Source organism: Protopterus annectens, chromosome 8.part1 (assembly GCF_019279795.1).
Source record: "Protopterus annectens isolate FY-2018-M chromosome 8.part1, PAN1.0, whole genome shotgun sequence".
In the NCBI taxonomy this organism is placed as follows: domain Eukaryota; kingdom Metazoa; phylum Chordata; order Ceratodontiformes; family Protopteridae; genus Protopterus; species Protopterus annectens.
This window is the reverse complement of record NC_056742.1, coordinates 262,283,580-262,301,108: the sequence shown is the minus strand read 5'-3', so window position 1 is coordinate 262,301,108 and position 17,529 is coordinate 262,283,580. Positions and strand designations below refer to the sequence as shown.

Below are 17,529 nucleotides of genomic sequence, written 5' to 3'. Positions count from 1 at the left end.
CCTGTTCATTTTACTGGCTGTACAGCGTGGAGGTGTGTTTGTCTCATATACTGAAACCCCATGTCCCATGGCATTACCGGCTACACTTTGGGTTCTGAATGTATGATAGGATGATTGACTAGATAAGGCTGGGGTGCTGTCTGCAGCTTTCAACAATGTCTGTGTGACTGCACAGATGTCTGCATTTCCCAGGGTTAAGAATGCTTGCAATGAGGGCAGCGTCATGTGTACACCCCTAGCATTTAGCAGCATGGTCTTCAGTGTGTGCTGTCCTGACAGTTGTATGTTGGTGGTGATAACTTCACCACTTTTACAAATGGAGTCACTATGGAGGTGGACAGAACCTTTGCCAGATGCATGGAGGCCAGTGAAGACAAATGGAGGCCATCACTTGTAGAGCATCATGGTCTGTTGACCATATCATCCCAGACTGTCAGGTATTGGAACCCCCTTGAATATCGCATGTCAAAGCTCACATGTTCAGGTCAATCATTTCCAGATTGTGTTGCAGTGTCAGTCTGGGTGACAGTGGAATGCTGCATAAGGCTAGAGACATACCTGCCTGGGACACACAATCAGTGTGCTCACTCATGTCTCACTGCATATAGTCCAGGGATGTACATGTCAGGTCAGGCACGCCAACATGGACTGTGACAGACTCATGACAGTACCTGCTGGTGAGAGCAGTGCGTATGCGATATGCTGGAGTCTGTCACCTGACACACAAGTAACTGTGACCATCCACATATACAGCCAAGTGAGAGGCACATCAGTGTGTCTCACAATGGAGTCTCCTTTGTGTAACATGTTTGACATGTGCTGACACCTGCGTGGCTGTGGGGCCATGTACGGTATGTGCTATGTAGGGCTGTGGCATTCACGTGTGGCTTTTCCTTGGAGGTCTCCTTTGTTTGTGGATGTGGATGTTGAGGACCAGTGCATATGTGTGTGTGTGTGTGTGTTGTGTAGGTGGTATGTGAGGTGTACTGATTGTGTTGACAACCTGTTTGGGGACAGATATGTGGCCTTGACAGGGAAATAGCATGGACTGCAGGTTCCTACTGTCATTGCATCTTTCACACAGTGTGTTCTTTGATGGTGTTTGTAAATGGTTGTCCATCCATGCACATGAGGCAGGTGCTACACTGCCAGGACACCTATATCAACCACACTGGCAGGGGAAACCATAGGACATTGTCCAGCTGTATACTCCAGAATCTGAGGGGGGAAGGCCAGGGAGATCTGAGGGGTGGGCCTATAGCCCAGGTGCTTACTACAACAGTAGGAGGCTGACACCACAAGCAGTAATAGGTGCAACAGGTAGATGCATTTGAACACCTCATAGCACATGCAGCAAATAGCATGAAACATCAGGCTCAGGAGGGCAATGCATGCTGTATTGCCACTAGCCACATACATACTGTGCTGCTTGATGGCTGGGTATGATGTGGGAGTTAGCAGTGGATAGTGTTGGCAAAAGAGGATGTGCAGGGTGTGTACATAATGATGAGCAATGTATGCAGTCGTGTGATGTGTTCCCCTCTTCATGTCTTTCAGGTGGGATGTATAGACATCACAATCCACCTTTCTCAGAAGCTGAGACCACTACCATTATTGATGCTGTGAGACTCCATCACTGGGTGCTGTTGTCAAGGTGTCGCCATAACCAGCAAGAACGAGCTGCACTGTAGGCAGACCTCATAACAACAGTGAGTGCTGTAGGCCACCAGGACAGGAGTTATGAACCGGTCTGACACCATGCTACAGATTTAATAGCAAAGAGCCACAGCTGTGGCCAGGGACCATGCTGACACCGGGGAGGGCCTGTTACACAACCTCCACTCTTTGCCACAGAGGAGTTCCTCGCAAACCTGGGTTCAGCTACCAGCTCACAACAAAGTATCACAAAATATGTTGTGGAGATGGGTGGCACAGAGTCCACAGCCGAGAAGTGTCATCATCACATTAATACTGTAGCATTCATAGTGGCAGCCTCTGCACACCTGTACGCATATGTCAGGTCAGTCTACATTTTTGGGTAGGATTTATAATGCACACATATTGTGAATGGCAGCAATTTGGGTAGTTTCTCAGTTTGTAATGTACCTGTTGATAAATGCACATATCCTGTACCAATGCCACATGTGTGTCTGCTGACAATACCTCTCCCCCACAAATCCATAAGTACCTCTGGTGTGGCTGGGGACCATTATCCTGTAACCTGTGAGTGTGGAACTATCTTCTTATGGCTCATCTATACCCTAGGCATTTTAAGGGCTGCCGGTGTGCTATAGACACTACTGTTAACCTTAGCCATATTGCAATATGTGCATGTTCACTTGTGGTGGGGTTCACTACAATGCAGCACATCAGTAATCACAGTATCATATTTGCTGGAGCTGTAACATATTAGCATGCATTTTTGTAAAGGTGTAGCCAGTCTGTTTTACAGGGGGTGCATTGCTATTGTGTAAACAGGTGCACTGTGTTTTAAGTGAAGGTCCATCACATACTCTGACTTGTCATGTATCTGACAGGTGTATAGTACTAGCAACATTAACTGGATGTAGCTGCACTGCATATTGTTGAGGTCCTGTCCAGAGTGAGTCTGTTGTGGTCTGTGTGTGTTGTGCATGGCATCAGTCAGAAGGTGTGCTCTGTATAATGCCTTTGTGGCACCTCACATGTGTGTGTGTGTGTGTGTGTGTGTGGATCAGGCATTAATGTCATGTTGTCTTCCCCTCACAGGTGACCATGGGGGTTGGAGTGTGTCACCCTCACAACCTGATGTCAGTGTCTTATCTGACTCTGATGATGATGGTTACCATTATGAGGTATAGGTGGAGTTGGAACTGACTCGACTCTGATGATGATGGTTACCATTATGAGGTATAGGTGGAGTTGGAACTGACTCTGTCCCATTGGTTGACATCCCACTTCCACCCCTAATGTCCATGCACACAGTCAGTATGCCCACACATACCCAGTCCCCAGCAGCCACAGATATTTGGCCGTCAGAGGGTGGTGCCATCGAACATGGGAGTGTGGCGACTATGGCATCTGTAATTGTAGACACTAGCCAAAACCAGAGAACTGGTGAGGTCCCATATAGGCAGATTAACAGGGGTGCTCGAAGGAGGACTGCTGCCCATCTAGCACCAATCAGAGGTGTCACAGCACGTGTCACCTGATGCATGTTTTGGTCCATCATGGATGCACAGTTGCGTTGTGAACGGTACACCAAATGGATGCTCGGGGTCATGGATGCCACACTGCCTAGCATGCACGACTCCCTCCATGCCATTAGTGATGCCTTTCATCATTTTACTGATGTAGTGTGTAGACGGGGTGAGAGACATTGTCAGTGCTTAACCGTGCAATGTCTGTGCTTGGACATGTGGTCGGAATAGGGCGTCAGACACGTGGATGTAGGTCAGCAACAAAATCAGCTGAGAGCCCATGTGGTCATATAGGTTTTGTTGATGTCGCATATCAGATTCAGGCATGTTGTGCTGGTAATGCATGAAGAGTTAGACTCACATATATGGGCCAACTGTTGAAGGGCTGGGCACAACATTGCCATGTAAGCACGCCGCAGCCTACCTGTAGACAACCTGTCCAATACCAAGTGGGCCACTACTGATTCGAGGCTGTCTGCATGGAACAGGTGTTGGAGGCCATGGATTACCTTTGTAGATATTACTATAGCCTTTCCAGTTGCTCCAGATGTCTGGATAGGGGCATACCAAACGGGCAATGGTACTAAAGTATTGTACTTACTGAGGACTATACAGAGGTAATGTCCAGCTTTACTCTGAATGCACTCCCTCTATCTGTGGTGAGCCACATACAAGCCTCTTCCCACTGCCCCTACCTGATTGCTGTATGCAATAATGTTATCAACCTGACTACCCAGGTCTCTCAACGCAGGTTGTGTATTTATGGGGTTGCAGTTGATATGGGAAATAGTGGGGCCATGTCACCAAGAGGAGAAAACGCTGAGAGAAGAAAGGAGCCACTTTTGAGATTTTAAGTATTTTTCTTCAGATTATTTGTTAAGATTTCTGCATTGCCGTCTACTTTGTGGTGTTTTCCAACTTGCTAAACTTGATATCTGTATTAGAAACTGTATTTAGAACACATCTAGAGCCTGTTTACTGCATTTCCTGTGTTGCACTTATTTTAAAATCATTTTTTTCTTAAAACTTGCATTTTACCTGTCTCTGGCCTAGCACTCAAGTGTGGGGTCATTTATTGCACTGTTCCAACTTGTTGCTACTTGTGTATCTCTGCTATATTTAAACAAAAGAAAAAATCTTGCTTTTTTCCCACTTTCTGAAATTTAAAAAAAGTTCAGTTACAGATTTGCTGTTCTGAACTGTTTGTAAGTTTCTTGGAGGCCATTGCTTGCTTGGGCTAAAGGGAAGTCTCTGTGTTCATCAGTGGCAGTGGTAAACACTGAATAGCCTGCCTACCCCTGTGGGAGTGGTTACTGCCTAGAAACTGTAGTTTTTTTGGCCATTTTGGGTCAGTTCCAAACTCCTTGATCCCCCTCTCTTAAAACCCTCTTTTGCATGGTTTTGCGTGGTTTTGCGCATAGCGCATCGAGCAGCGCCGCTTAATCAGGTTTAAACTATTCCCGGCTCCACAAAGTCTGCTCTTCACTTTTTCCCTTAGAACTGTTCCAAATCTCAAAGTAAGCACTCTATTTTCCTTCTAAAACCCAGCAGTAGCTAGGATAAGTGTCTTATAAGTAACCACTAATAAACTAAAGCACTACACCCTCTTATACTCCCTTTAAGTATTTGCTCCCTATTGGTCCTTTTTGATCAAGTCAAAAAGTAATTCCTTATACTATTCTGGCATGTCCAAAAGTCAGTTTCAGGTTTACTCTCCAGTCCAGCTGGTGAATATGGGAATCTTGAGGCAATGTTACAACTGCCGTATGTACACAGGCCACCCTCTCCTCTTCCCAACAAGCTCAAATATATGTGAGAGATGCAACTATATAGCCAAACTGGAGGCTGAGCTCTCTCAACATAGTACTGGCACGGTCAGTCTGGAGGAGAAGGTAATCACACACACCACAAATCCAGTCTCACACAGACCTATCGCAACAGCAAACCAAACACATAAACACACAAAAACATACTCGGAGGCTCTAAATAAAAATCTGCCCAAGCAACAGAGACCTCTAAAGCAGACATCTAAGCAACCGCTACCCCACAATAATACCCACGTATCACATAGTTCACAAAGTCGGTGTGCCACACAGTCACAGCCCTTCAGGCTAAACAACACACCTAATACACTTGTGATAGGTGACTCCTTAGACAACACAAGGAAAAAAGAAACTAAGGGTAATGCTGCTCAATGCCAGAAGTCTAAACCTCAAGATGCACACACTCGAGGTTCTCCTCAGTATGGAGAATATCGATATCTGTGCAGTAACAGAAACCTGGTTCAAGGCTCCCGAGAGCACCCCAGCACTACCAGGCTATACCTCATACCATGCTTTTCGGCCTCAAAACTCTGACCGAACCACAAGAGGAGGGGGAGTATCCATATTCATCAAAGATACCCATACCTCCAGGCTAGTGGCACTGCACGAAGCATCTGAGACCATCCATGTGCAACTAACAGTGGGCAAAACTGCCTTCCAGTTTGTAGCCTGCTACAGACCACTCCCAAACTCAGGAACCCCACTCGGCTTTCCTGAAGACACTGGAGAATATGAAGGTCTCTCCAAACACCATTATATTGGGTGACTTTAACTACCCAAACATAGACTGGGAGCACTACTCAAGCCCCAACACCCTAGCCCAACGGTTCCTAGAATTTATAAACTCAAATGCTATGGAACAACTGGTCACAACTCCCACAAGAGGGGAAAACATATTGGACCTGATCATCACCAACATGGGGACTCTATGTTCCATACCAAAGATATACCCCTCTTTGGTAAGATCTGACCATAAATTAATCACTATGGACATCCATATCCCCTCCCCATCCCCAGCAAAGGAAACCACGGTCAAAACTTCTCAAAAGCAAACTTCCCACTTCTCAAAACCGAGGTGGAATCCTTCAAAGCCCCAGGGCCAGTGGAAAATACGGCCCAAACCGCAGAATCCTTTACAAACGCATTCTGTGGATACCTACAGGAATGCATGGATCGTGCTATCCCAAATAAAACCAAGACACACTCCTCCAAGGGCAGGAGACCTGTCTGGTGGACCCCAGCCATAAATAAGCTGTACAACAGAAGGAGGAAGCTACTACATGATAGAGCAAAATCCCTGAAAGGGAAGGCAACTCTGATCAGTACTAGCAAGAAACTACGATCCCTCATAAAATCATCTAAGGCTAGCTTTGAAAGAAAAATTGCACAAGAAGCTAAAGATAATCACAAGGCCTTCTTTAGTTATGTCAGAAACCTGGGTGGAATCTCCCAGATATGCTCTGAGTTAGTGCAAAATGACAAAAAATACACTGAACCCACAGACATTGCCAACATCCTGGCAGACAGGTTCAGTGCAAACTTCTCCCCCCTTCCCCCCAAATGAGAAAATGACTATCCCAACAGACTGTAGCCTCCCTGACATCACAGATGCACAGGTGAGAGCTGCCCACTCCAAAGCAAAAAACACAGAATCAATGGGACCGGATGGTGTCCCGGGCTGGGTTTTACACGAGCTCCAACAAGAACTGAACCTTCACTTAAAATCACTATTCAGTCCCAGCCTTACAACAGGATATGTACCCAAAAAATGGCGTACAGCAACAGTGGTCCCACTCCATAAAGGTGGTGCCACAACAGACCGCGGAAACTATCGCCCTATAAGCCTGACTAGCCTGGTCTGCAAAGCTATGGAGCGTATCATCATGGAACTCATAAACAAAGACATTGAGAACCTCCAAACACTGGATCCTACCCAATTCGGCTTTGTTAAGGGCAGATCTTGTCTCTTGAACCTGGTTGATTTCTTTGAAACAGTCACCAAGGCCATAGACGAAGGGAAGATAGTCCACACAGCCTACCTTGACCTTGCAAAAGCCTTCGACACAATACCCCACTCAGGCATCATAAATAAGCTCACTAACTTAAATATCAACCCCTATGTCACAAGATGGGTTGCAAACTGGCTTAGGGATAGAACTCACATGGTCAGAATTGCAGGTGCCATGTCAGACTCTAAACCAGTTACAAGTGGTGTCCCACAAGGCTCAGTCCTGGGACCTCTCTTGTTCGGTATATATTTCTCTGAGGTACAGGCTAACACAAGAGGACTATGGCTGACAAAGTTTGCAGATGACTGCAAACTGGGGTCCATAATCGACTCGCCGGCTGACACAAGCATCCTCCAAAAAGGTCTCACAGAGACAGATAACTGGTGCCAGAGCCATGGCCTAAAGCTAAATGCCAAAAAGTGCATAGTCATCCCCTTTGGGAAAAACAAAGTGCCTACAAATTACCACATAGGTGGTAATCCATTAAGTACAGAAGAAGTAATTAGGGATTTGGGGACCCAAGTAGATTGCAATCTCTCCTTTGACAGTCACATTGCCAAAGTGGTTAGAAAGACATTCTATATAGCCCACCTTATCACAAAGCGGTTCACATCTAGATCAAGAGAGGTCATTGTGCCCCTCTACTCATCACTCATCAGGCCCATAATTGAATACAATGCCCCATTTGGGATGTACCTTGCCCGACACCCGCTACAACTAGAAAGACCCCAAAAGTACCTCACCAAGAAGATCAAGGGACTCAAACAGATGCCCTACGCAGTTAGGCTAAAGAAACTCCAGCTGTACTCAGTTGCTTACCGCCTACTCAGAGGCGACCTGTGCCTGACGTATAAAGCCATGTCCAACCCAGAATTAATGGACATGCTCCACCTCAAGAAATCCAAATCCATCAGAGCTACATGCTCCAGTGACTTAAACCTCAGCACAGAAATAAATAGAACATGCTGGAGGGACAGATTCATATCCCAGAGGCTCCCCTCACTCTGGAACAAAATCCCAATCCATGTTAGACAGAGCCCCTCAATGACCCTCTTCAAGAAGAATCTTGACGTTTGGATGGGAGATCATAAGTTTACCCCTGGGATCTCTTCTGTGTCACTGCTAGACAGAGACACTGTAAACTAACCTTAAATGGGCTATCTTCTGTGACCTACTATACAGAGGCACAGTCAACTAATCTAAAAAGGGTGGCAAAAGCCAAACACTCTCTGGCTAGGCTTGTAAATGCCCTAGGGCAGATAGCCTAGTATCAACCTATGAACCTATGATGGTACTGTTTTCTGCATTCAGCTTGATGCCAGGACCTTGGCACCATTCCATACCCAATGTATGACCCTCTTGCAGTGAGCTAACATCAGTTTGTGGGTCAATGCCAGCACACTACTGACAGAGCCACAGCCTTAGGCAGTACCTACAAATGTGGGTGGTGGCAGTTAGCATTCATGCCTAGATACATCTGAGTTATTGGGGACAGCAGCTACTCACAGAGCCTCCATATGTCTACATATTGCACACAAATGAGCAACATAGAGTAGGGCTGACACATTATCAAATGTGAAATGTAGGACACTTCTTGTAGTATTGTGAGAGTTGGCAAGACAAACCATACCCACGGCAAGTGCAACAGACAAGACTTCTCTTGGTTTGCCATTATGGCAGCTTCTTTGTGTTACATTTCCATAGCTTATTCTATTTCTCATTACATTAAGGTGCTTCTGATGTGAAATAACTGCTTAATGCAACTATTAGACAACGTTAGGAAATGTTTGTTGTCCTATACTCTAGGGACCTCTGTATTGTTTGTGTGGTTTTCACAGATCACACCTGGCCAAACATGGACTGCAGCCTGCAAGGTGGTACAAGAGTTGCCCATACTTCTCACCTGTACAGATTTCTGCACAATGTCCTGATGTTTGCCACATATGTTTGGTCCATTTGTCATAACATTGTGGTTTTGTGTCAAATTAGTGGCACATGATTAAAGACTGATGTTAAACAATAATGACAGATATTTTAATTTCATACTTAATACCCTTCAGAAAATGCATGCTAATGCACAACCTGTTATGCTGTCTACTTTCACTGTTTGTAAGAGCAATATTTGAAGATTGACCCTGAGTTTTGGCCTTTGTCCCACTTTTCTGTATAGATTTATCCAGATGTCTTGCTGTAAGGGGTTGAGAGGTATGGTGGTGGCCCTGACACAGTCACACTGCTACAAGGATCTAGATATATATATATATATATATATATATATATATATACACATACACACACACACACACAAACGCACGCACACACTCATGAACTGCCTTTGTTGAGAGTAGAACCCCTACCTGCCTAGTTTTACTTATGATTGCTCTATATACATATCACATGCGCCAAGGAACTTATATGTTTTTCCAGTGTCTGCCGCTACTGTTCAGGTGGATGACATCTGCAGGTTCTTTAAGAATTGCCACTGGGGATTTAAGAGGTTTGCATAGGCCCTTAAAACAGTATAACTGTGACAGACACACACACACACACACACACACACACACACACACAAAGCTGCAGGGGTATATGCATTTAAACACACTTACACTCATAGAGTTGCTACTTTTCAGATTAGAACTCCTACGCATCTAGTTATATACACTATAGACCAACGTATGTATTACACGTGCCACAGTACCATTGGGTTAGAAAATGTCTAACTGTGCTTCTAAGGTGGATGATCTCTGTAGGCCCTGAATAGGTTGCCAATGGGGGGGTTAACAGGGTGGAACAGGCTCACAAAATGGTATAACCATTGCACACACACAGGCAAGACAGCCACGCTGCTACAGGGGATATGCATACATAGACACACACACTCACATAGTTGCCATTATTGAGATTAGAACCCCTACCTATCTAGTTGCATGTACTATAGTGCTACGTACTAATCGTGTGCAACTTGGAGCTTATATGATATGGCTGGAGAGTGTTTAATGGTGTTTCTAAGGTGGATGACTTCTACTTGCCCTGTAAAGTAGTGCAATGGTGGGTTAACAGAGTGGAACAGGCCATAAAATGTATTGGCAATGCACACACACAGGCAGGAAATACAGACAGCCACAAGGGGATATACTTACACACACACACACACACACACACACACACACACACACACACACACACACACACACACACACACACACACACACACACACACACACTCACTCACTGAGTTGCCGTTGTTGGGATTAGAACCACTATTTATTTAACTGTCTAGAATATAGTGGTACGTACTTGTGCATCACACGGCTTATTCATTTGGAGAGTGTCTGCCACTGCTGTTGGGGTGGATGACATCAGAAGCTGCTGACAGGTAGGCCATTGTTGTGGAGGACACTAGTCTCAAGGCCATAAAATGGGCGACCATTACACAGACATAGGCCTGTTGAGAGTGTGTATTCTGCTGTAAGTGTTAATAGATACAGAAACACACACACACGGCGGGTGATGTGAGATTACAACCCTTACCTCACTACTATTACACATTGGAGGTCAATATAGTACTTGCATGTGCCACTGGTTACAACTGGTGTGCAAATGGCTGCAGCAATACATCACTCTATGCCTTTCAGGGTGTCTCTCTCTCTATCACCCTCTCTCTCTGCCTGTCTGTAATTGATATATTTGTCTATGTTACATATATATATATATATATATATATATATATATATATGTGTGTATATATATATATATATATATATATATATATATATATATATATATATATACACACACATATATATATATATATATATATATATATATATATATATATATATATATATATATCACACTCAGCAGAACCAGATACACCTTTTATGTGCCACATATAGATGATGTCTGGTGGAGGTGGGGAGAGACGGTTAAGGTGTACATAGCTGTCTGTATGCACAGGCATATATAGAGTCAGATGTGGGTTCAGACATGGGCTGAAATTATCCAAGTGTAGGAGCATGCCCAGTATGACCTTCAATGCTAACAGTGGGACTCAAGGCCAGACCTACCTGTACTCCAGTCCAGGATTTTGTGTGCTACAGCCAATTGGCTGATGAACCTGTATAAACTCAGTGATATACCGGCTGAGGGATCTCCTGGCTGTGTGCTATCCTTATTAACTGAATCATATCCTGCGGTGGGTACAAAGTGTATTGGACTGAGCAGAGTTTTGCATAATATGTATGGTATATTGTACGTAGCACTGTGATTTCCTGCTATGTCAGTGGCAGATCAGTATGCATTAATATGAGGAGCCACTGATAGACATTTGTCTACTGACTCCATACACTGCAGGGAACCCATGCCACCGCACAAATTGTTCTAGTCTGCACATTCAACATTTGTCTGGCCCAGTGGTTCCTCCTTCCCCTTATATGTGACCCTTTGTCCTTCTCTACTCCAGTCGCAGGCTTTGTCCACAGTTGCTGTGTATTTGTAGTTATGGCGTGACTGGGGTAGAAGTCGTAACATCATACACAGGGTTACAGACTTCACATCTCTGACTGTACCTGTTTAGCAGGTTGTCCATCATTGTGCCTCACACATCTGTTGTGGTCCTCTGATGGTTTGTGTTGCACTGTTATTGTAAGGTTACATGTTGGCCATACCTCTCAAACTCTTACAGCCAGATATCTGGACAGGGCCATATATAACAGTCAGACACTGTCCCAGACAAGGGAACAGGATCTTAATAATATTGTTCTTCCAAACATAGACAGTTGGTAGAATGGTTTTCTATTAGCTTGCATTTTCTTATGGGTATGAAGTCTGTATCTCAACTGTCTGTCATTGATGTTTTCACATCAACCTTTATTGGTTTGCAAATAGTTTGCCAGTCAAATGCAATGTTATGACAAACAGAGCCGATATATGTGGCATACGTTTGCTCATTCTGAGAAACCCTGTCATTCGACGGGTGTAGATGGTGCCCACTGACTTGTTGTCAGTACTGAGACAGTAATGTGGCAGCACTTATATCCTGGCACTAGACTGACTTGTCACAACCTGCTGTTCTACTAGGCATCATCTAGGTTACTCAGAGCTGTGTACTGTCCATATCTGTGGCCCCCTGTCCTTCCAGTGTCCAGCTTTTCTGCAGTAACACATATTGACTTCTGGACAGTCTGTAGAACTCCTACCGTAAGTGTAGTTGACATGCAAAATAGTTGCCATGGCCAGTTTCCCACCATGGACCCTGCCAACCACAGTAACGTACTTAGCCCACTAAGCCACAACAGCCACCAGTCAGTGCTGCCTACTTCCTGACACTGTTAACCACGGACATACATAGCACATTGACTCCTGTATATTGCGGAAATGGAACAAGTTGATTGGGACAGCCCTGGGAATGTGTAGTCTGCTGCTATTACCTTACATTTATGTTTGTAAGGTAATAGCAGCAGCCCTGGGAATGTGTGGTCTGCTGCTATTACCTTACAAGCATAAATGTTACTGCAGTTCTATGGGAACACGGGTGTGTTGGAGGAAGGAGACCATACCTCTCAACTGTCCAGATGTTTGCCTCATATTTTGGGTCCATTTTTCATAAAATTGTGGTTGTCTGGAAAATTAGTGGCAAATCATTAGACTGAAGTTAGAAAGTAATGACAGACATTTGAGTTTCAGACTTCTTACCCTTCAGAGAATTCATGCTACTGCAAAACTTGTTGTTCCATCTATGTTCTAAGTTTGAAAGAGCAACATTTAATAACTGTCCCTGTTTTGGGGCCTTTGACAGACATTTCTTTATGGCTTTGTACAGATGTCTTGCTGTAAGAGGTTGAGAGGTATGTGTGGGACTCCAACACTGATATCCATGTATCTGTCCTATGACCCTGCTGTTTTGTAAATCCCTCACATAGTGCAGTGAGTTTTGCTGCCTTGGGGCCTACTGCATATTCTGGGGCAGCTAGTATTTGGCAGACAGTTCCTTTTGTCCCACATAGCTGTCGGTTGTCTGCTGCTATCCTGGTAGTCCACTCCATTCCCTTGCATACATGCAGCAATACCATAGGTATGCTACCACAGTCTATTACCCCATTCCTTTGTTGTTAAGAAGACTGACTTACCTTGTGCCTGCAGTAGTTGAGAGGACAGTGCTTCAGGGCTGACTGTATTGGATGCACACAGTACACAGCCTGTACGTGGTAAAGTACAGGTAGTGTGATGTGGGTGGCATCCTTTTTACTGTGTATGTGAGTCGGGGTGAGGTGTCAGTCCATGGGTCACTAGGTTGTCAGTGCATGTGCTATGCATTGTCTCTTTGCCAAGACCAGGGCGTACTGGGCATGCCTACATCTGCCTACAGGGACAGACTGAGGGGATTCCTCCTCCTAGTCCCTCTGTGTCTGTGAGGACCTTGGCAATGGTGGGGTGCTGTGTGTCCTTTCCTGTGATGTTCCTGCCACAGCTGTTTCCACTGGATCATATTGTGTAGCATGGCACATACTATGAACATGTATGCACATGTGGCTGGAGAGTACTGCAGGGTTCCACCAGATATGTCAAGCCAGCAGAACTGTGACTTGAGTAGCCAAACACATGCTCTATGATGTTTCTAGTTTGTGCCTGTGCTTCATTATGGCGTTCTTCAGTGGGTGTGTGCGCATTTCTGATGGGTGTTCTCATCCACGGTTCCAGTGTGTAGCCAGCATCCCCCACTAGATGGCCATACTGGATGTCTGTCCCTGGCAAATACCTGGTACAGCTGTAATGCATGCCAGATGTGGGTGCCATGATAACTGCCAGGGCTGCCAGCACAACCATTGATGATAATGCCCTGGGCATTGCACACGACAAGGCAGTTGATGGAGTGATACCCCTTGCGGTTGACGTAGACTCTACTCTCCTCACCGGGTGGTGTTTTGATGTGCACATGAGTGCAGTCTACGGCACCCAGTACCTCTGGGTAGTGTGTATGGTGGAAGAGATGCATATTGCTGGTCCTGTCCTCAGGGGTGTTGGGGAAATAAATGAACTCACTGGCATGTGTTAGTATGACATCCAGGAACTGATGGAGTACCCTGGATGCGGATACCTGAGAGATTCCCCATGATGTCTCCAGTAGGTCTTTGTAAAGTACCTATAGCTAGTATTCTTAAGGTTACACACACCTTTGTTTCCACTGGGATGAGTTACCCTCTGTTGGCTCTGGGTCTAAGGTGAAGGCAGCAGAGCTCGGTGAGTTCCTGTAGTATGTCCCTGCCCACCCTGTAGCACTCTACTGTCTCCAGCTCATGTAGCCCCTGAAAGGTTATCCTGGGCCTGAACACTCTTCTACTCCTCAGTCTGGGCGTATTGTCAGTATCAGTCATCATCACTGATCTCAGCCTGTAAAGCATACAGATGTAGCAGAGCAGCAGCAGCCCCTATCATTTTGTCAGTTAAAATTCCCAAATGTATATTCCAATGGTGCAGAGTATGTTGCAGAAATCAGACTGAAGGATGTATGCATACTTTATACTGGTGTGCTGCAGATGCAGCCTGTGTGATTGCCTGACTATGATACATTCCACCTGCCAGGTATACCATTGAGGGGTGTGAATGGTTCAGTGTCAGTGGAACAGGGTTTATCAGTCTTTTATACTTGATTGGTTTGCCCAGGCTATTTCCTTTTGTTTTTTTCAGTTTCTTCCACTGCAGCGTTCCGTGCAAACCCGTGGAGCTAGTGTAAACATTGCTCAGCTGTTTGGACCTTCCCCTGCACACAGACACCCTTAGTTTGTCTTTAACCTGCTAAAACACGTGTGGCGGGGCTAAGCAGAGTTAAGCAGTCTCAGACACACCCCCTTGCTTAGCTGTATGTAGCTAAGTGCAAATAGGTGCCGTCAAGCTCCAATCTGCTTACATATGGTGTGACACACCCCCTTTTCATATCAGCTATTTGTTCTGCCTACACTAACACAGTTCTAGCCCTACCACGCTTAGTACCTACGGACATGGTGGCCTTTTCTACTATTCAATAAACCTGGCTCATTTACATTCACCTAATTGGGTTTACCTCAGATACTGCACTACACCAGGGTGCATCTCCTTGGCTACCACTATAACCTGCCATTGTATGACTCTGCATGCTGGCCACTATAATGCAATACCTTTGCATCGCTTTAAATTACATATTTTATACTTTTTATTTATTTACAAAATAGCATGTTTGCACGTCGCTGCTTGCCACTTAAACATGAAATATGCATTACAAAAAAGTTTACTTTTTCATATATTGCATTACTTTTTTACAGCAATGGCCATAGTTTTGGCCATTTGCATGCCTACTGAACAATATACAACCTTTTATTTGGGCTGTAACAGCCCTTGTTGAAATTTTATCCTCCAGTACACTGTTTCTAACCATGTACATTTTTTATGCTTGCATGGCACCTTACACGGGTGCCTTTAAGGTTCCTGAATTGCAAAATCACCTCATTTGTATGGTTTTCACCAGCATATGAGGTGATTTGTATTCCACAGACATCCCCATGTCTGCACAGTGTCGGGAAGCTCATTCACACCCCCAGCCTTGTTTCCTGGATCGCTCGGCAGACATATTCCGTGTACGGGCCGCTACACTTTTCCTATACAAGGAATCGCTCTGTGTAGGGTTTATTGAATTACCCCAAGGAAGTCCTCAAAAAATGGTGAAGCAATAGAGTTCCATTTTCTAGTAATGATTTTCCTTGCTACAGCAAGAATAGTCCATAACAAGAAAAGTTTATCATTTTTATCCTGCTGTCTTCTGGTTGTTGGTCTATACGAGTGTCTTGTGTACTTTAATCATCTTCTTGACCTTGATTTTAGTTATTAGGCTGTTAAGATTCATATTTTGCCTTTTTGACCTTTCTTATGATTAAAGGTGAAACCTTGGTTCAGCTTAGGCTGGATAAGCAGTTCTTGTGGAGGAACCACTAATCTTGGCAACCCATGAAAATACTTCTGCCATTGAGACTTTACAGTCTTGATTCATTTGTTATTCCAGCTGCTGTTAAGCCAGGTGGCTTGAGAAACATGGTTCCTTGGTGGAGGTAGCCTTGAACTCTGCTTGGTGGTTTTCCAAGCTTCGTGCATTGATTCATAAGGATTTTTCCCTCAGTATAAGCTTGCTGTCAACATTTTCTTTGGTGAGTGTATGTATATTAGCCCATTCATATCATTATTGTCTTCCTAGCAGGATAAATATTTACAGGCATATTTAGCACAATCTTGATGGCCATTGCCAGCGACAGTTCTCACTAACAATTAATTTGCATTTGATAGGAAGGCACGTTCACGTGGGGAGTCTCATCTTCAGTGGAATCCCATGAGGACAGCTCCAAAATGATACAAAAATATACATTAACAGTAATATAATTAAAAATCAAGAACGGGAAGATCATAAACTAACAGGTTGTACAAGTCTGAAAACATGGTGTACTTGTGCATATCCAAGAGCAATGTGCAGTTATCAAACAGCACAGATACTGTAATTTTTACAAGGGGATGTACTTATGGACCTAATGGACATGATCCTTTTCCAAGTGTAGAGCTATGTAAAAAGTATGAAGAGCCATGCAAAAAAGCAGAAACAGGAATTCAAGAATTCCCAGATATAAATACACTGCAAAAGGTCGTATTAAATGCAAGTATGTGTAAGCAAACATGCAAGAGTAATGGCCGTGTTCACCACACCAGTCATATGGTAGCTATCAGTATTCCTTACAGTGTGCAAAGATAACCTCTGGGTAAGCAGAATCAGGCCTCCCGCACATCCTCAAAATATGGATCACATTATCACAACTGTGTTGAACAAATGGTCTGGAAACCATTTTTAATGTTCAGTTTTGCTTTGTCTGCACAGTGCTGCTGTGTTTTTCCTGTTTCTCATGTAAACTTTTATAGATTACTCATGCTGCTTTATGCATAACCTGTTTTAAGGAGTAAAACGACCGTGTTCCTCACAGGAACAAAACTAGGTAAGTATTCACCGGCACCATAAAGAAGCCTAGCCATATACACCTTTGAGCAGAGACATTTAAAAGTTCTTGCCTCCTTTTATAAATATGTAACAGTGCTCACCTCCCTAATCAAGCAGGACTGTACTTGATAACTGTGGTTTAAATTTCTATCCACCCATCCATTCTTAATGTAATGGTTTAGCAGTCTCTTCTTTGGTTTCAGCAATCATTCTAGTGGAACTTTGCCAGCAGCTTTAGTGGGCGTGATTAAGATTTCAGCAATGATGCTGCTCTGGTGGCATAAAGGGATAAAGCCCTGACTACAGCCCAGCCAACCTGGGTTTGAATAGTTGCTGGGGTGACGGATAGAGCAGCAGGGAAGGGGATGGGTGTGCCCATCCTAGGTGGGAGTATGCTTGTTGATATGCTCCCTTAGAGAGTATGATCCAAAGTGGGGAATTGCCCTTAGATGTAAAAACAATGAGCATGGTAGATGGAGAAAGGGAAGAGGGTCAGTCTTAAAAGAAATTCC

General features: G+C 44.4%; 1 protein-coding gene across 2 annotated transcripts in view; it reads left to right on the top strand.

The window, feature by feature from the left end:
• The window catches only part of FANCA (FA complementation group A), a 2,214,801-nt gene that overhangs the window by 2,133,044 nt on the left and 64,228 nt on the right, over nucleotides 1-17,529 (top strand). The window lies entirely within an intron of this gene.